Source organism: Ostrea edulis, chromosome 7, assembly GCF_947568905.1.
Source record: "Ostrea edulis chromosome 7, xbOstEdul1.1, whole genome shotgun sequence".
Taxonomy (NCBI): Eukaryota; Metazoa; Mollusca; class Bivalvia; order Ostreida; family Ostreidae; genus Ostrea; species Ostrea edulis.
The window spans coordinates 10,475,689-10,494,062 of NC_079170.1; the positions used below are offsets into that span (position 1 = coordinate 10,475,689).

The window sequence follows — 18,374 nt, forward strand, 5'->3', positions numbered from 1 at the left end:
ACATTCGAAGAGATATTATAATTACATTTTATTACAATACAAATATCTGATAATGTCAAAAGATAGTCATATACATAAAAATTGCGAATGATGGGATTTTATTGTGTAAAAACAGAACCCACGTTTATTTTTGTGTGTACATTATCTGTCGTATGAGGAATATCAGTGACTTACTAGTTTGTCGAGGATTTGAATATATTATAAAAGTAACGATAGCGATGTGTTCCGCATCGTCGGACACCCACGGCTGATCTCGTCTTCTACCCATCACCCGGGATCAGCCGTGCGTATCCTACGATTCCGGGATTGCATTCAGGACACTCGGTCATTCCCGAGTTATTATCGTTAGCCATGAAGCATGGAACCACGGGATCCAAATCAACAGGAAGTTGCGCATTCACTACCTGTAGATTATTGTCGATTACATCGGAGAGCAGGATAAGTAGATCTTGTCTTTGTTGCTGGGATAGTTCCCGCGACGAAACTGCCTAATATGAATGGATAACCAAACATTTTGGTCGAATTATATTAAAACTTCATCGGTTTGCGGTCCTTCACAGCGACCACCTGTAATACAATGATTAATTGTATCCAATAGAATTACATGGGTGTTAAGCGATATTTAAGTATTTTATCTCGGCTAGACTTTTTATTGACTTCCTTTGTAAAATTCAATAAAGATAAAATCCGATTCGAGAATATATGAAACTGCTAGAGCTTATATCGTAAATGTAGAGAGAGATCTGTGAAATCTGAGTGACGTGGCAGGTGTAGGCACTGGTCTCTTGATATGGTAGATTTTTAGTTTTCAGAAATATAAGCGTAAATTTCAGAGGTAACAATAATCCAATCTTTTTTTTTTTTTAATTATCTTCTTTTTTTTAAAATTATCTTTATTTTTTTTTTTTATTTTTTTTTTTTTTTACTAAACCACCATTTCATTTTAAAAGATTTCTTAAACTGTGCGGGGCTTTCTTTTTTATTTGAAAAGATGTTTAATCAGAATTTTACGGGAACATAGCATCGTTTTCCAAAGTTGAGGGGAGGGGTGTTAAATTGTACATATTCTCACATTTTTTTAAATGTTAGATTCCAGTAAAAATAGCAATACTACTATTGCAGACCCTGCCAAATCATTAATAGCGACAGCAACACGAAATTTTAATGAGGAAAATCAAATAAGAGGCCCATAGGCCTTATCGGTCACCTTAGTATTAGTTTAAAGTATCACTAGTCCCAGGGGCTATGGAATCTAAAAAAGAATTTCTGTTCTGGTTATTTAAGCAAAATTTTAATATTCAGCAACAGTATAAAACAAAATTTGTTCTTAAAACTTCAATGTCATCGAAAGTGCCTGTACTGATGAAAGGCTTTACATAATATTATGCATGGGGTACCTGTAAAGTGCGAAACGAAATCGAAACGAAATCTACCGAAACGAAACGAAACCCACCCAAACGAAACAGATTGTATAACCGAACCCTTTTAGTTATAATAATTAAAAATGGTATCTTAGGCCCCTGTGAAAGTTACCACATATAAATAAAATTCGCATCTACTTGGTGTAGGCTTTCGGCTTGACTGAAACAAAGTTTCAAAAGTTAAAAAGGGGGCTGGGTGGGGAGTAAGCACAAAGTACATATCCGAAGTTGATTAAATACCATGTGCAATTAGTTTCGGATCCATAAATTTCAGAACGGAGGGTTACAGTCTCATAGGTCAGAGGTCTCAGCGGGGAACACACTAAACGAGGGGTGGGGTCGCCGGCGTTGGATCCGCCTTTGGGCATAAATACATATTTCAGTATTTTTCCTCTAAAGACAAATCTATGTATACATGTGGATATTGTGTATTTGTATGTAGTATATCAAACGGTGGATTCTGAGTATGTCCTCCCGTTCTCTTTGTAATTTCTGCTTCTCTTGTTCTTAAGCCTTTTGATTTTACAAAATGCTGACCTCCTCCTGATATTATAGCATTAACAAATCCGTTTTCCGTCTCGTTTTCAATTCCCCGACTTAGCAACACCCCAAATGTATAGAGTTATCTTTAGACTCACTACATATCAATAATAATTTTTAATAATACATGTATATATATCTTACCGAATTGCATTCATATAATATGGTATACTATTTAATTTTTTCCATTATTGAAAGTACTCGCACCTCAGCAGTTAGATATAAAATAAGAGGTTAAGAGCTCTTCCTGCTCTCAACTTCCTCAGACACCAGCTTCTTCAAACAATGTATCTATGCCCAAAGGCGGATCCAACGTCGGCGACCCCACCCCTCGTTTAGTGTGTTTCCCTGCTGAGACCTCTGACCTGTGAGACTGTAACCCTCCGTTCTGAAATTTAAGATATGATGGGACCGTCGTCCACACCGCCGACAGGCAGTGTGGGTTTATTATGACGTTTACCATAGCTGGATATTCTCTTAGTCATCTCTATCCAGCGGAAGGCCATTTAGTTTTTATTAAAGATATGTGGTTGTAAAGAAGATTTTTGAAAATTAATCAATTTTTGGCAGTTTTTGCTCCGCCCCTAAAGTCCCGGAGGTGCAGGAGTCCTGAAATTTGAAATTTATGTCACCCTTGTCATAAAGATGCTTCGTACTATATTTGAAAACAATTGAAGTGATAGTTTTCAAGATCCCACCCTGATACCAAACCCCTACCCCAGGGATCAGGAAATTTACAAGTTTGGTAAAGGACTACCTGCTCTTTCTAAATATACATTCAATTTCAATTTAGTATCAATAACACTAAAGGTGTTTTAAAGTGTACACATAAATACTATATACCAAATGGCCCCGCTGAGAACTTCTACCCCAGGAATTATGAAATTTACAATTTTGGTAGAGGTCTTCATGCTCTACATCAATATGCATTTTGTTTTTCTTACAGATGTCAGGGTGTAGAGAAGAATGTTTTGAAAATTGGTCAATTTTAGACAGTTTTGGCCCCGCCCCTAAGGCCCCGGGGGTGTAAGAGTCCTTAAATTTACAATTTATGTCCCCCTTGTCCCAAAGATATAGCAAATTTGAAAAGAAGTGGAATGTAAGTTATCAAGAAGAAGTTAAAAATGTTCAATACGCAATATCTGAGTTGCCCAATAGTTCTTTTCTTACGCACAGTGAGACGCAAAACACATTTTCGTCCGCACGCGGTGGGTAGAAATGTTTATCGTAGCCTTCATATGTTGTCTAGAGGATGAGTACCAAACATCAAGCAACCAACCAAACTGCACGGTCACACAATATTAGTAAGTTTATGAGTATTTGATAATAAAATAGCTGGAGCCAAAATAGATCTAAACAAAATTTACGCTTTCAGAACTTTTATCCTTATTTACATAGCCAGTCTGTAATATATGTATACATCTTGTATCCACCCAAGCGTTCAACTGAATACTGAACGTACCTCTATCACAGAAGAGTTAATGTCTCGGAAGTTGCGTATTGCAATAGGTTGCATGAGTTTACTCGGATGACCTTAAAATACACGACTGGTATTTGGGCAAGGTACGTACGTTTTAATGCAACATAGGAATGAGATAAAACGCCTTTATATTCGCGTTATAACGCATTTTGATTCGCGGTAAATATGCATTATGAAGGAGGTCTGGGGGCCGCGTTGAGGTCCCAGTGGGTCCAAGGCGAAGCCCTGGTGGTGTTCCAGGGAGCGAAGCCCCCGAAAGCTCCTGGATTTTACAGATTTTATAGGGCTTAAAATATGTCTCCTATGTAGTAATTTTTACTATTTTCTGTCATTTTTAATAAGGTGAAATCAATTAAATGACGCAAATTTTAAGGGGTTATGGCAAAATGTAAGTTCTCCCAATAAAAGTAATTCAATAAATCAAAAGATTTTGTCATTTATTTTTCCAACAGTGGGAGAAATTATTGCTTCTTTTATCGTTTACATTTTTCTAAACAAGATACCACGATTTACCTTAAATTTGAAAATTTATGGGGGGGGGGGGTGCCCCCTTAAATCCGTCACTGTTTTCATTTCGCCTACATATAACGCATTTTCTCGCGTTCCGTGGGGACCTGGGTTAGACTATGTCTTCGGTACCCCTTGCTTGTCGTAAGAAGCGACTAAATGGGGTGGTCCTTCGGATGAAACCGCTAGGTACGAGGCCCCGTTTCATGGCAGGTGTGGCACGATAAAGATCCCTCCCTGCTAAAAGGCCGTAAGCGCCGAGCATAGGTCTAAGTTTTGAAGCCCTTCACCGGCAGTCTTAACGTCTCCATATCAGTGGAAAATTCCCACAACCATCCAACCTTTCCTCGCGTTATATTAATAAACGCCTTTCTTTTCAGTTCATTTCTTCTCTCCGTGTGGTTCTGATCAGATTTCATTAGTTAAGGTATATAGTTCTCGAAATAATGGTTGAACATCAGAAAACTTGATGACATTTGGCCTGTTCTGAGCACCAGTGTTGAAAGCTGAATAGTCTGATCGACACCTCGTGCAGAGAAAGTAGCAGTGATTGAGTGCATGACTTTGTAAAATTAATATAGAGCTCAGACGGAATAAAACGCTCCTGTCAAAGAAATCTAATAGAATAGCTAGAAACGGTTCTGTCATTAAGTAAAGTTAATCATTAAATTCACCTGAGTTCCTTAGCACTGAAATGAACGCGATAAAAAATTCACACTGTAATTGAGGCTAGTAAAAGTATGACTTAATGAACTATGAAATAAAGAACTGAACTTTGAAAATATTGGGGACAACAACAGGTTTTAGTATAATATACCTGTGATCAAGTATAATCATAAATACATCAAACTTCGCCGTAGAAAAGGTGGCGTTGTGAAGATTCTGCTTCCGGCAACAAGAACGTGAACTCATGGAGGACTTCCTGTTGAAACGTGTTAACAATACATTTATACATGTATTCCTTTTAAATCTAATTGCTTAGCTGGCTCGTTTACTGATCTGTAGATCTTGGGTTCGAGTCTAGCAGTATTTTTGAAATTCGAATGAATTTCTACCGAATTTTATGGGGCTCATTTCTACTCATTTTAACTAAATAAGGTAAATTTGAAAGTTTTCAATTAGAAAATATCATTGCACATGCGCCTGCCCTCCACTGTCATCCATAGCTCCCCTGGTGTGTTCTTCATCCTTAACACAAGCAATTATATCGTAGTCAATCCGAACCCAGGCAATATAATTGCCTATGCCCCTTAACATAGGGCGCGGCCGGTTTTGCTTTCCACGTCCATTTTGAATGCCCAACTTCCGCCGCCCGAGCGTCTTTTTGTAAGTCATCACAATAGAAGCTAGTTTCTATCTTTGATAAATTGTAAGAAGAATTAAATCAGTGGCGGATTTAGAGGGGGTGCAGCCGGGGCGCGCCCCCCTAAAATTTTCAAATTTAAGGTAAATTGCGGTATCTTGTGCAGAAAATGTACTAAACGATAAAAGAAGCAATAATTTCTTCCACTCCTGAAGAAGTAAATGACAAAATCCTTTCATTTCTTGAATGACTTTATTGGGAGAACTTAATTTTTTCCAAAAAACCCTTTAAATTTGGGTCATTTTATTAATTTCACCTTATTAAAATGATAGAAAATAGTACAAATGACTTATAGGAGAAATATTTCAAGCCCCATAAAATCTGTAAAATCCAGGAGCTTCTGGCGGTTTCGCCCCCTGGACCCCCACCAGGGCTTCGCCCTGCACCCACTGCCTAATAAAGTGGCGCCCCCGTACCGTAACCACAATTCCTGGATCCGCCCCTGTAAATATTCTTTTAAATATATACATACATGAAAAGGTTACAAGGGGAATGATTTGAGAGTAAATCAGAATCGCTTATGAAACTTCTGGATCTAGGGACGAAGAGTTTCTGATTCTCCAGGGTTAATTTATTCATGATTTCAGTGGAACACATTGCATATCATATATGCAATAGTTTGAAACAAGTAAGTTCTCAAGTAAAACTTTCCCTGTATACCAACTCTCCTCATTGAAGTTATCAATGTTTCAGTTTTGTTGAAATAAACAAAAGTTTCCTGCATTTATGTTTTAGTCCAACTTCATCACAAATTTCTGAATTAGCTCGTCTGCACACAAAATTTTATTTATGAAATAAACGTTAAAACAATGTTAACTTTGTGTAAAACGTCTCTATATCCCCACAATACTGCATTATAATAGAACAAGGTATCTTTGTTATACCGGTCCTTCCTCTTTATTAATATCCATGTTTAGAATGAATGGACGTGGTGACCTTTTGACCTGAGTGATAATATTTTTACTTTGTATGCAGTTTGATGATCATTTATTAAGGGGTTCTGGAACACGGGTACATTACGTATCCAAAAGATCTCCCACGAACTGCCGACGGTACGTGTTTTCAGGGATGAACGAGATTGTTCTGTGACCTGATGTAATCTGTTAGACGACATACTGTATAAGGTAATCAAGCCAGTACCATCACTGCTGATGAATTGTATTGTTATCCGTAGATTTTTAAAAAAATGTTAGCAAATAACGTTTTACATTTTCATAAATATTTTTTTATCTAAAAAGTTAGAACATCTATCTGAGTCATTTTGTCATGAGTTCTTAGATATTCATATCATGCATCAAATCACAGCGAAATTTGAACTCTAGAGTATTTTATTTGCAAACAAAGAACCTTTTTTTATCATTTCGGGATAAATCACAAAAAAATTATATAAAATACTTGAGGGCTTGTATCACTTTTTCGATGGTGACATCATACTTTATGAAGTATGACTTCACCATCGAAAAGGTGTTTTAACGAGCCATTGAATAAAAAAATTGATGTAATGAGCTACCTTAATCTCTGGGGTATCTCCCAAATTGTTGGCGGGAAACCCACAAGACAAACAAAAACAAACCAAAATCAAAGTACTGAAAAACGCTAAGCTGACTTCATAAATTCTGTCTGTAATGTTTTTTGTTTTTTGGGGTTTTTTTATTGGCTCTTTTTGGACATATATTATCATATAAACAGGATGTTACATGCAATTTCAATATTTCAACAAACATGTTAAACACTGTGTGAAAATTAATAGAATTACTTTGAAGATAAAGAGAGACTAGTACATGAAATATGCATAACTTATTCATTTAAGGAAGATACATCTTACATTGAAATTATTTTGTCTTCTATCGTTTTCCATACTTGGTTATAATAATCAAGATTTCTTCTGCCACAATAAATTGATTTTTTAACAAACAGTTTTCTTCTCAAAAATTGCAAAAAAATATATAAAGAAGGACCACTGTGCCCTGTATCTGAATTAAACACAAACTGTATATAATATTTAGAAAGCAGTATACAATAATTCAGACTTTCACACTTTTCTTCATAAAATCCAAATATTATGTCTTGATAAGAGATATCATTTATATAAGTAATGTTTAATCTATTCCACCAAGTTTGGAAATGCTTCCAATAAGTACCAACATATTCACAAAAGTAAAACCTGTGCTCTATTGTATCTAAATTTCCACATGATATACAAGAAGGTGATGTTTTAATTTTCATTGCATACAGCAATTTGTTGTGTGCTAAAAATCTGTGATTTAATTTATATTGAAAAGATTGTAAGGATGTTTCCATTGATATTGTGAAAGGTAACTTGTAAATACTCTCTAACTCTTGCTGTGTTAATTTTGAATCAAAAATATTTTCCCATTTTGGTATACATGTTGGCAATTCTGCTATACTTTCCATCAAAATCCAGTAAAAATCTTTACAAGTCATGTTTGATATGGGACTCCTATTACCATTGAAACTCAGTATAAGCGTATTTCTATTTATAAAAGAATTATCATTTTGTCGAATATGCTTTCTCCAACTGTAGGGTATTGCATTTCTTAAACAATAGTATTCAAAAAAAGATATGTTTAAATTGTGTGTTTCACTTAATTTTTCATGGCTAAGGAAGTCTATCTCTATCTACAATATCTCCAATATATAAAATACCCCTTTCATACCACTTCTTCCAAAAAACCTCTTTATTGTCAATTTTAATATTGTCATTAAACCATAAACTTTCTTTAAAAACGACTGGTTCAACATTTACAATATGTCTGAATTCTCTCCAATCAATTTAATCAATAGCATTAAAGGCGATGTTATTCGGATATTTTACACATAAACTCTATATACCCAGTTTGGCCCCCACCCTGGATCATGAAATGCTCAATATGACTATGCAATTTTTTTTTACAGACGTTGAAGACCTCTAACTGTATATGTGGAGGTCTATACCATACAACATTCCGTTTCGCCAATTTTGTCACGGGTGCAAGTCGAACCCGTCAATAAATTACTCGCTCAATACGGATTTTTCTCGCATGATATGTTTTTTTGCACGGCGTTGTGTGACCAAGATCTGACCAATTAGATTTCAACAATTTTGTCTGAGGCGTGATACATAAACTTGCATCTTTATGACTTGTCCTACAGAGTTCAGTGCATAATTATCTGTATATAGCAATCAAACCATGAAAGTGGAATTATTTTTTGTAAACAATAATGAAGTTGATTTCAATCCAAAATCAGGTTGGAGAGAATGTGAATACAATTAAGTCAGATAAATACATGTATAATTGAAAACAAAAGTTAGGAAGTTATTTAAAAAAGATGTTCATCATACATGTACAATATTGATAACTTTGAAACTGAAAACTGTGTTATCAACAAGAATGGGAAAAAAAACCCTCATTTTTAACATGAAAATTAGTGCAATAGGATATACTAAATCGAATACGATAAATTCAACTGATTCGATATGCAAGAGCTTGTTCTGGGTATAGTCAGTTTTTAAATCGAGGTAAGCTACTGACAAACAAGTTGATGGTACAGGGATTTCAACAGTCTCGATTGAAGTCAGCATTTCGCAAATTCTATGGTCGTTATAACGATCTAGTTCGTCAATACAACCTCGCATTGGGTCAAATGCTGTCTGACGCGTTTCATACCGATTGTTAAGTCGTTCTTGGCACACTGATTTTGACTGCGGATAACTCCGTTTACCTGATCAGGATATGGGGCTCACGGCGGGTGTGACCGGTCAACAGGGGATGCTTACTCCTCCTAGGCACCTGATCCCACCTTTGGTGTGTCCAGGGGTCCGTGTTTGCCCAACTATTTATTTTGTATTGCTTGTAGGAGTTATGAGATTGATCACTGTTTGTTATCTTCACCTTGCATTAACATATATGTATGGATTTACATTTAGACATTGTAGGGATTGTTCGTTATACGTAAATCTAAAAAAAAAAACCACACAAAAAACAAGAGTTTGTACACAAGTACATTAAACACTGTACTCATCATCATGTGTATATTATACTCCTTGTGTAAAAGCTCATATTCATATTGCAAAGGAAACTCACCTGTTTGTCGTGGGTCTGAATAAGACATAATACACATTATTATTGTTTGAATTTTATAAAACGGTTCTTTATATGAAAATGCAAATAACCTTAGTGTAGGAGTTCTAATATGGAAAAAAAAACGTAACAGAGGTGACTTGCAATAAACATGTAATATTTACAACATGTAAATGTATAAGCTTAATGAGAATCCCAAGCTAGGAGCTTAAAAGTTACAAAAGTAATTTTCAAACGGTAATGTTCAAACCGCTCTGTTATACGGAACTAAGCTTGACTGATCCATTAACAAAAAACATTGCGGAATAGGCAAAACCATTCTAATATCAACAAGCTTAGTGTAGGAGTCAGCCATATACGGACTATATACTATATATATTTGGTATCACCATATTCCAGACGTGGAGAGGGTATCGATCTCCATGATCTTTAATAAATATCTTCACTACTAATATTGTTCCTGTTAGAAATAATGAAGAGGCATCTCTCCGAAAAACTATCTTCAAATTTTTATTTTTTTTTACATGAAAAGATTGTTCAACGAAAACAAGATGTGGGGACGGGGAGCAACGACAGTAAAACCATGTCCCCTTTCCCTCCATACTTTGTAGGTTCGGAAATACATTTAGCATATACCTGTCATTGCCAATGGTTTGTTTGAAGTACAAACAAATTGAAAACACGATTACTTTTCAATGTGTGTAGCGTGCAGTGGACTGCAAACCCTTTTACATTCATGTTTGACATAATGACAACGTTTATCTAACACTTGACAGCCTTCGTAAAATTCCTGGCGGTGTTTTGAAGACTTAAAAACAGGGACATCATCTTCCGTAAACGCAGACCAATGCCAATTAATTGTTAACCTTTTGTCATTTCCCTCCCCCAAGATCATTATTTTCAGTCTCATTTTTGAAACTAAGAAACGAAATCAAATTTAATTGTGTTGACGATGATTCTGAATATCTTGGTCGTTTAGAAATGGTAAGGGAAGCCTAACACCGCTGCGTGCTCTAAATTCCTGAATGACCTAATTACATATATGATTGGGGGAGGTGTAATCAGTTACGCAATATCGCCCCTCTGAAACACCGATCTCTGTCCTTCGCTGTCAAAACATAATCATGCGCAAGATCTTACTGTATTGTTTTTTTTTTTTTTTACTGTGTTGTACACATTTTTGTTGTGTCAGACAAAATTTTTACGGGGTCGGAACAGCAGTCAAAACACAAATGAAGAACTCTCATGACTCGTGTATAGCTTAATGACGTGGCTTTCACCATGCAAAAGTATTGATTTTCTTGACCTCTAACCGCTATGCGAAGGTTACAATGCAAGGGCACCCTGACCAAAACAGTTTCATGTACAGACTCTTGTTGATTTTTAAATGTTGAATGAAACAATCAAAAATAAAGGGGATACAACTTTCTGCCGGTTATGGTAAGAATATGATAATTAATACATGTATATGCAATAATTTGGATTCAGAAATATGTTTAGCTATACAGTGAAGCATTTAGTGCATTCGTTTATGAATGTACGTGTAACAATGAAATATGATTAAGTGTACTATGTTGGTTTCTCTCTCGTTCTTTTTTTTTTTTTTTTCATCTAAAAACAATGGGTAACCCCGTATCTGGTTCCCAGACAAAGCAAAAAATAAAGTCCGCCTCCTTGCCTCTCACAGTAGTACTGCATCTCCCATTGATAAAATTAACGAAGTCCGACAACTTTATGTAGAGTTGTCTTCCTTTCATTTTATTCCGTATCGCTGACTTTTGTTCATGTTTCGTTGAGGGGTAAGCTCGGTCTCTTGTCTGTGTTCCTTAATGCTAGAGAGTCCTCGTGTACTCGTCTAGACAGCCGACATTTGAGGGTCGAGGGATTCTGTCACTGGTCAAGTGCTCAACAATGACCTGAATTGAATTAACCACCAACTGACGAATGACCTTCTCCGAGTGAATAACTTAAAGTGATGGGATTGTTAATGAAAAACAAGAATTTTCTCTGATTCACGATTTAAAGATTTTCGTAAGTATAGAAACTATTTTACATTGTTACTATGTAACTTGGGGTCCCCTCTTTCATTTATTAGATATTATTGGTTTTGAATATTGCTGGCAGTATCGATCGCACCATGCAACTTAGCCGTCTCATTCAACAGCAAAATTCAGATACATGCAATAACATTGTTACAGTACGGACCTGATTTCAAAATTTTCTTTTAAGCTACCTGCCCGGGTATGTGTAGTCGGTGTGACAATAATAAATGTCAATAATTAATTAATTAGAAAATGGATATGCTGCAGCTATGAGTTATAGAACACTTTTGGTGTGATTGTATTGATTTGTCCACGAGAAAACAGCAGAATACCGCATCATATTCATATGTGTATTACTGTATCGGGATTTGGCGGCGGCGCCTTGCAGTGACCTGCACTATAATGGATTTTATCAATTGATGTTTCTAACTACCGTACAAGGACCTATAATAAGTACAAGATTTTATTGTGGCCAGCAATATCACGAATCTCGTCAATTCATGTTTCCAACTATAATACGAGATGCAAGTTGTGCAAGATTTTCTTTCATTTCAAAAACTACAATTTACCCCCCAAAATCAAGATTTAAACTCTTTAGGTTCTATGTTCTATACTGTCTTTTATGAAACTGAATTTTATTGTGGATCTTTTATTTGCATAGCTAAAAAAATATGTCTAAACTTGGAATAAAAAACTGCTTTCATTTTGTATCTACTAAAATTAGATCCTACGATAACATCACATGGAAGTTTTAAAAAGAGACTACTCCATACAATATGTCTCTGACCCCCACCCCCACCCCACCCCACCCCGTTTAATACACTCTACATCTGATGTGGATTTGAAGGTTTTTCGTTGTTACTGTTAAAAGTCAGGGAACAAATATTGAAAGTAATTTAATTGATCTTTCGAAATTCCACAGGAATCGATTTTTGTCAGACCGAATAAAAAAAAAAATGAAACTCTTGATCAAGTGCACACGTGTTAGATACTATCCGCACTAAGCATTGTGACCTCGTGACCTTTGTGACTATTGCATATTATACAGATGGTGCACCGTAAGTAGACGAATCGATGTTTGCATAAAGCGCATTTCTTTCTGTGTGTGAAGATGAAAATATCCTCATCCAAATTAGTAAGATGATTTTAAACAGTGGGATATAATACTACAAATGTTACATTTCATTGCATTATGCACATTTTCTTTCTTCATCATATTCTACACCTGTAGACTGTCTTGGCTACTGGGAGTACAAGATCAACAGTCTGGTACAATAAATTTATTACCGGACTGTTAACATGCACTGTCCCTTGGTGCTCCCTGTAATCAAATCAACATATTGTGTTTTTATTCTCTCATATAATGCTATTATTCTCTTATATATAAGTATTCTAACCTTCCTGCTTTAGACATAAAACATTCAGAATAACTGGATCCTGCGTGTACATAAGTAATATACTTACATGCTGTATTCAGTAAGATGATTTTGAACAGTGTAATGTGATACTGCAAGTACATGTCGTTGCATTCTACACATTTCCTTCACTTTACACTTGTAAGCTGTCTTGGTTACTGGGAGTACAAGACCAACAGTCTGGTACAATAGATTTACTACCAGACTGTTAACAGGCACTGTCCCTTGGTGCCCCCTGTAATCAAGTAAACAATTCACGTCTTCTTTAACACTTCTACAATTGATCCTACATGTACATGTGTTTTATACTTGCATACTGTTCTTAATGAAATATAATTATACCGATTTGATTACAATTGCAATTTTATATGTATTCACACAACACTATCATTATCTGCTATCCCAGAAACTGATGTGTGAAGCAGTTGGGTTATTTTATTTATCATGTTGTTAATTTAAATCTTGTCTGTAATCAGTATTTCATATATAATTATAGATATGTGCAGTGCAGAAGTGTGAACTCTGTCAGTATTACCAGTAGTACTTCTAAATGATTGTTATTTATTTTCAATGTTATAATTAATTGCCTGTTAACATGTACATCCCCCCCCCCCCCCCCCGAGGACCCTTGATTGGTGAATAAACTAATATCATATAAATAACTTTATTTTCTATGATAGAATATCAGCAAAAATCAGACGGAGTAAATGTAGACGGATACGAAAGATGAGAGAAAATATATACATAATTTGCCCATCTTTGACAAGAAGTTTTGATGCACGTAGTGTATACTATATAATTAAAACAGTAGCGGTTTTCTGAATTCATAATCTTAAACAATTTGTTTTTTTAAATTAAAGATCTAAACCACATATGAGAAGATTTTCTTCACAGTAAACCAGGAAGGCAAACAATTCACTTGTATTGTGTGTAGTTCTGTTGCCTGTTTGTAACCATGAACGATAATTAGATGTCCTTCAGAATGATATGAAAGGTGACACGTCTAATTGTAGATGTAGTGCATATCACAAACACCGTCTACCCTGCTTTGGCAAGGATCTGCACCATGTGAATAGAGAATGGAGTGAACAGAGGTAGAAAATATTGAAATAAGATGGGACATTTTCTAGTTTAAACACTGCTTCTGTGGACTATTACTTTAAAAACCCTTTACATGAATATTGAGTAATTTCAAAGGTTAAAAGATAGCACATGTTCTTTTAAAATCATATAGACTCGTTCGTTTAGATCAATAGTGTCTCAGGATCTGTTAATCTGTTATTCATATATCACGCACGTATCATCGTTTTTCAGTGTGGAGACGGTGGGGTTGGGTGGAGAGGGGGTTGAGGCAGACGGAAGAAAAATTCGAAGTTGGCTTCTCATGAAATCTTATCTTCAAAAGCCAAATAAAGGTGTTTCCCCGATCTGCAAGATCTTAATTCGGTTTTTAGAGGGGGTGGGGGTGGGGGTCGCTCGGGTCTCCTACTATGTGTGCTCAAAATCAAATTTCTAGGCTTTAATTTCTTAAACCGGTGGTGGTGGGGGTGTTTGTTAAAGTCTTCTCTTATATAAGTGCCTCAATTTTTTACTCAGTCTCCATTTCCTTAAATCGTGGGGAGGTGGAAGGGGTTAGAGTATTTTACTATTAACTGCAGCGCTTCACGTCGACATGTGACGACGCGTCAATGTGTCCATGCCCTCATGTATTTTCAAAAATGAAAATATAAATTTCTCAAAAGTCATCACAGTCTGTGATTATCATACATAATACTAAATCAAGCAGCTTTATGGTGACATCTATTCTATGTTACTATAATTTATCTTGATCTGTTTATCGTAACAACCCCCCCCCCCCCCCCCCCCCTTTGGTCTTATCCTTTCATTCCTTGATAATCTGGACGGTGCTGAGGTTCGTGTTGGTACCATTTCCACGCATGAATCGGTCTGTCGAACAAAGTTTTAGCTAAAACACCAAAAAATATTCCATGATTCCAATATACTCCGCAGCTGGAGCACGGGTCTAAACGGTTAACGTTTACAGATATAGTGGAAACAAAATACAGTTTATATGCCTCTATGATTCTAGAAATCTAGTCATTTACTGTTCATATTCTCTTATATAAAGGTCTTTTTCAGGTCGAACGGTCTAATGTCGTTATGGAGAAATAATTTACATTGAAAGACCATAAATGTGTACGATGGCTGGTTTAGGACAGGTGAATTTTTTTTTTAAATCGTTCCCACAAAATTAACTTTGATCCCACGAAATAAAATTCTTTCTTATGAAAAAGAATTTGTGAGTGAAGTATAAATATTTTGCAATGTGAAAAAAAATGCTATTTGTTATCAGTAATTATATGATTAACATGTATATTTTTTAATGAAAATCATCCATGCATTGAAACTCAATTATGAAATTAATGAAACAAACATTAATTTTGCATAAGAGGCTACTTTTAGATATGAATTTTTTTTTTTTGGTTGACATCAAACAGAAGAGAAGAAATGAAATTAACCCCGACCCATTTAAAGATGTGATAACAGGATTATTTATCTGCAAATATCACTTGCTTCTGAGCATGAACTGTAATTCTTAATCAAAGGTCACATATCAAAGATCGATGACCAAGTGTTACTTGTATAAGGTTATTCAGTTGAAGATAATCTTGATATGAATCAACTATACGGTATATTAGCGCCACTTGTAAGAAAGAAAGAGTTAAATTTGGGGAAAGATTTGCGTCTTTAAACAGCTATAATTTTATATGATTGAAACTTTAGAAAATTCTATTTCGTGGGGATGAAATTACAGAAGTTTTAAACCTAAATTCATGGAACATTTTTTTGTGGGGACGAAATTGAAATTCGTGGTAACGAATTTTTAAAAACAAACAAGATGTGTTTGTGTTTCCCAAACGCCCCCGATAATGGCCAAGGTCACAAGGACAAATATCGTGGTACCAGTAGAAAGATCTTGTCCCAAGAAATGCTCATGTGCAATATAAAAGCTCTACTATTTACCATTTAGAAGTTATGACCAATGTCATTTTTTTAAAAGTAGGTCAAATACCAAGGTCAAAGGGTTTAGTACCAAATAAAAGGTCTTGTCACAAGGAATACTCGTGTGAAATATCAAAGCTCTAGCACTTACTGTTCAAAAGTTATTAGCAAGGTTAAAGTTTCAGACAGAATTACAGAATGACAGAGAGCACAAAAACAACCCCCCCCCCCCGATCTTCGATCTCGGGGGCATAAAAATCGCATCCACCTCTCTTACACCAACCACAGTAGATTTATAAATGGCAAAGTATGGAAAATGTAAATATTGAGATGTGAGTGTGTTATACGTGTATAAAGTTACAAGTTATCGTCATAATACGACAGACAGAGAGGGGGAGACGAACAGATAGACAGACAGACAGGCATACAGACGGACAGACAGACAGACATACAGACGGACAGATAGACAGACGGACAGGCAGACAGACGGACAGACAGACAGACGGACGGACAGATAGACAGACGGACAGGCAGACAGACGGACGGACAGAGAGACAAACATACGGACGAGCAGACAGACAATGGAAACATGGTCACGTGCACATAATGTAACACAAGAACTGGAATGAGTCACGAGTTTAGAAATGCTTTTTTAATATTCCTTTGCAAGCAAAACTAAAATATTATGCGAGTCATTTATCTTTAATCTTAACTGAGGAGTCATAATCAATGTGGGATAGATTTCCATGCAAACAAGAGAGGGTCATACGAGGGCAGCTTGTCGAAACCTACACACTAATCACTGGATTTTAAATTTGAACAGGTTCTCGGGGGTTGTTCTCGTATAGTAGCACAATCATGTGACACGTGAATATCGTGAATTTGTCCAGGTAAGGTAATGACTTAATGAGAGTTTCTGTTGAGATTGGAAACCATTAATAAAGTTTACTTCTTGATTTATTTTAAATACTATAGCCGTTTATGGAGTATAGTTTACATTTTATTTCTTGATTTATTTTATAACAATTTAAAGTCAAGGTAAAGCTATTTTGAAACATTAATATATCATACATCGTATTTACTAACCAGTACCTATCAGAACTGTAAGATGAAGATGTAATGCAGCACCCATGTATTAAAAGCGGCTTCTCTTTAAATATGTAAATGTGGGAAATACTAAATACCATCGAAAGAAATGTTTTACCGAAGAAGAAACATACAAGCAATGTCATATTTGCAAGAAATATCTTGGCTATGGTACTTATGACCAGCGAAATAACGTGATAGGATAAGAATTCTATGTATTTAATTACGGACAACCCGTTACAGATACAAAAGAGATGGCCAATACTTTTAACGACTTCTTTTGCGGCATTGGACACAAATATGCAGAGAAATTTGACAGTTCATTGCCTGAAATTGATCAATTAATGCCTAGGGGGTCTTTTAGCATTCCAAATATTTCTATTAATTTTGTCAGAAATGAAATAAATGCTATGTCAAATTCGAAGGCTACGGGGTTAGATGCTATTTCTGTAAAGCTGTTAAAAATTAGCTCGGGTGTGATTGGTGAAATTTTAACATATCTGTTAAACATGTCTATAAAAAGTGGTGTGGTTGCATCCGAATGGAAAAAAGCTAGAGTTACCCCTCTTTTTAAATCTGGTGACAATTTTATGGTGAACAATTATCGACCCGTGTAAGTTTTAGCAATCGTGAGCAAAATTATAGAAAGGCATGTTTTTAACTCATTTTACGAGTACAGTATTTGGATAAAAACAATCTTTTAACGGAACATCAATCCGGTTTTAGACCAAAGCATTCTTGCGAAACAGCACTTCATAACATTATTGATAAATGGTAAAGTATAGCTGCAATAATGTAGCCCTATCCAATTTTTTTTTTATTCTGACGTTTTCGAGATAGGGCTACAATTCCATAGGATCTCCGTAATGGTGCAAAATAATTTTAATGATAACCGATAATAAACTCTGTGTATTAGTCCCAAATGTTGTTTACACCAAAAGGAGTACAAACTTTGTGCTCGGGCATGTCTAATAAAGGTGTTTTTCATTAAATATAATGTACAGCATGCAAAATTCTTCGTCTGCTCCGCCATGCTTGTTATCGCGAGATCTCGTAGGTGGATCTAATGAAAAGCCTAAACATTGACAATCAGCGCGAAAATGTAGTTACTCGAGCCACTTCGACAAAGAAAGGAAAATGATATTGTTGCAGAAAGAATTTACACTCTGCTGTTCGGCTTTTAACTTGATATTAAATTCAAACCTTTTCAATACCGACGAAATAGTTTTCGCCTCCATACTTGTTCATTGATGTAAATACTACCTTATATGGCATATGCAAATGACTTGACAACCGGAAGTTGAAACTTCAGTACATCAAACATGGCGCACAAATATGAATCGAGAAATTGGAATTTATCGAAATTGCTGAAAACGGTAGAATAGAGCCTCACAAATCTAAAGTTGCAGGTTGTAAATTTATATATTGACTAAGA

General features: G+C 35.6%; 1 protein-coding gene and 1 long non-coding RNA gene across 6 annotated transcripts in view; one reads left to right on the forward strand and one right to left on the reverse strand.

The window, feature by feature from the left end:
- Positions 1-18,374, forward strand: part of LOC125654323 (beta-1,3-galactosyltransferase 5-like) — a 54,845-nt gene that overhangs the window by 288 nt on the left and 36,183 nt on the right. For 2 of the 5 annotated variants that reach the window (XM_056143268.1, XM_048884246.2), the window contains exon 1: positions 11,151-11,424. The exons of 1 other annotated variant lie outside the window; for it this stretch is intronic. The gene's annotated coding sequence lies outside the window, so the exon portion shown is untranslated. Of the gene's footprint in view, positions 1-6,290; positions 6,436-11,150; positions 11,425-16,676; positions 16,744-18,374 lie in introns of those variants that run through there. 2 more of the 5 variants (XM_048884252.2, XM_048884254.2) reach the window with 2 other exon arrangements.
- Positions 16-4,844, reverse strand: LOC130047794 (uncharacterized). The gene is made up of 2 exons (XR_008796609.1): positions 4,766-4,844; positions 16-567 (listed from the first exon to the last, which is right to left on the reverse strand). It is a non-coding gene; the product is annotated as an uncharacterized LOC130047794 (long non-coding RNA).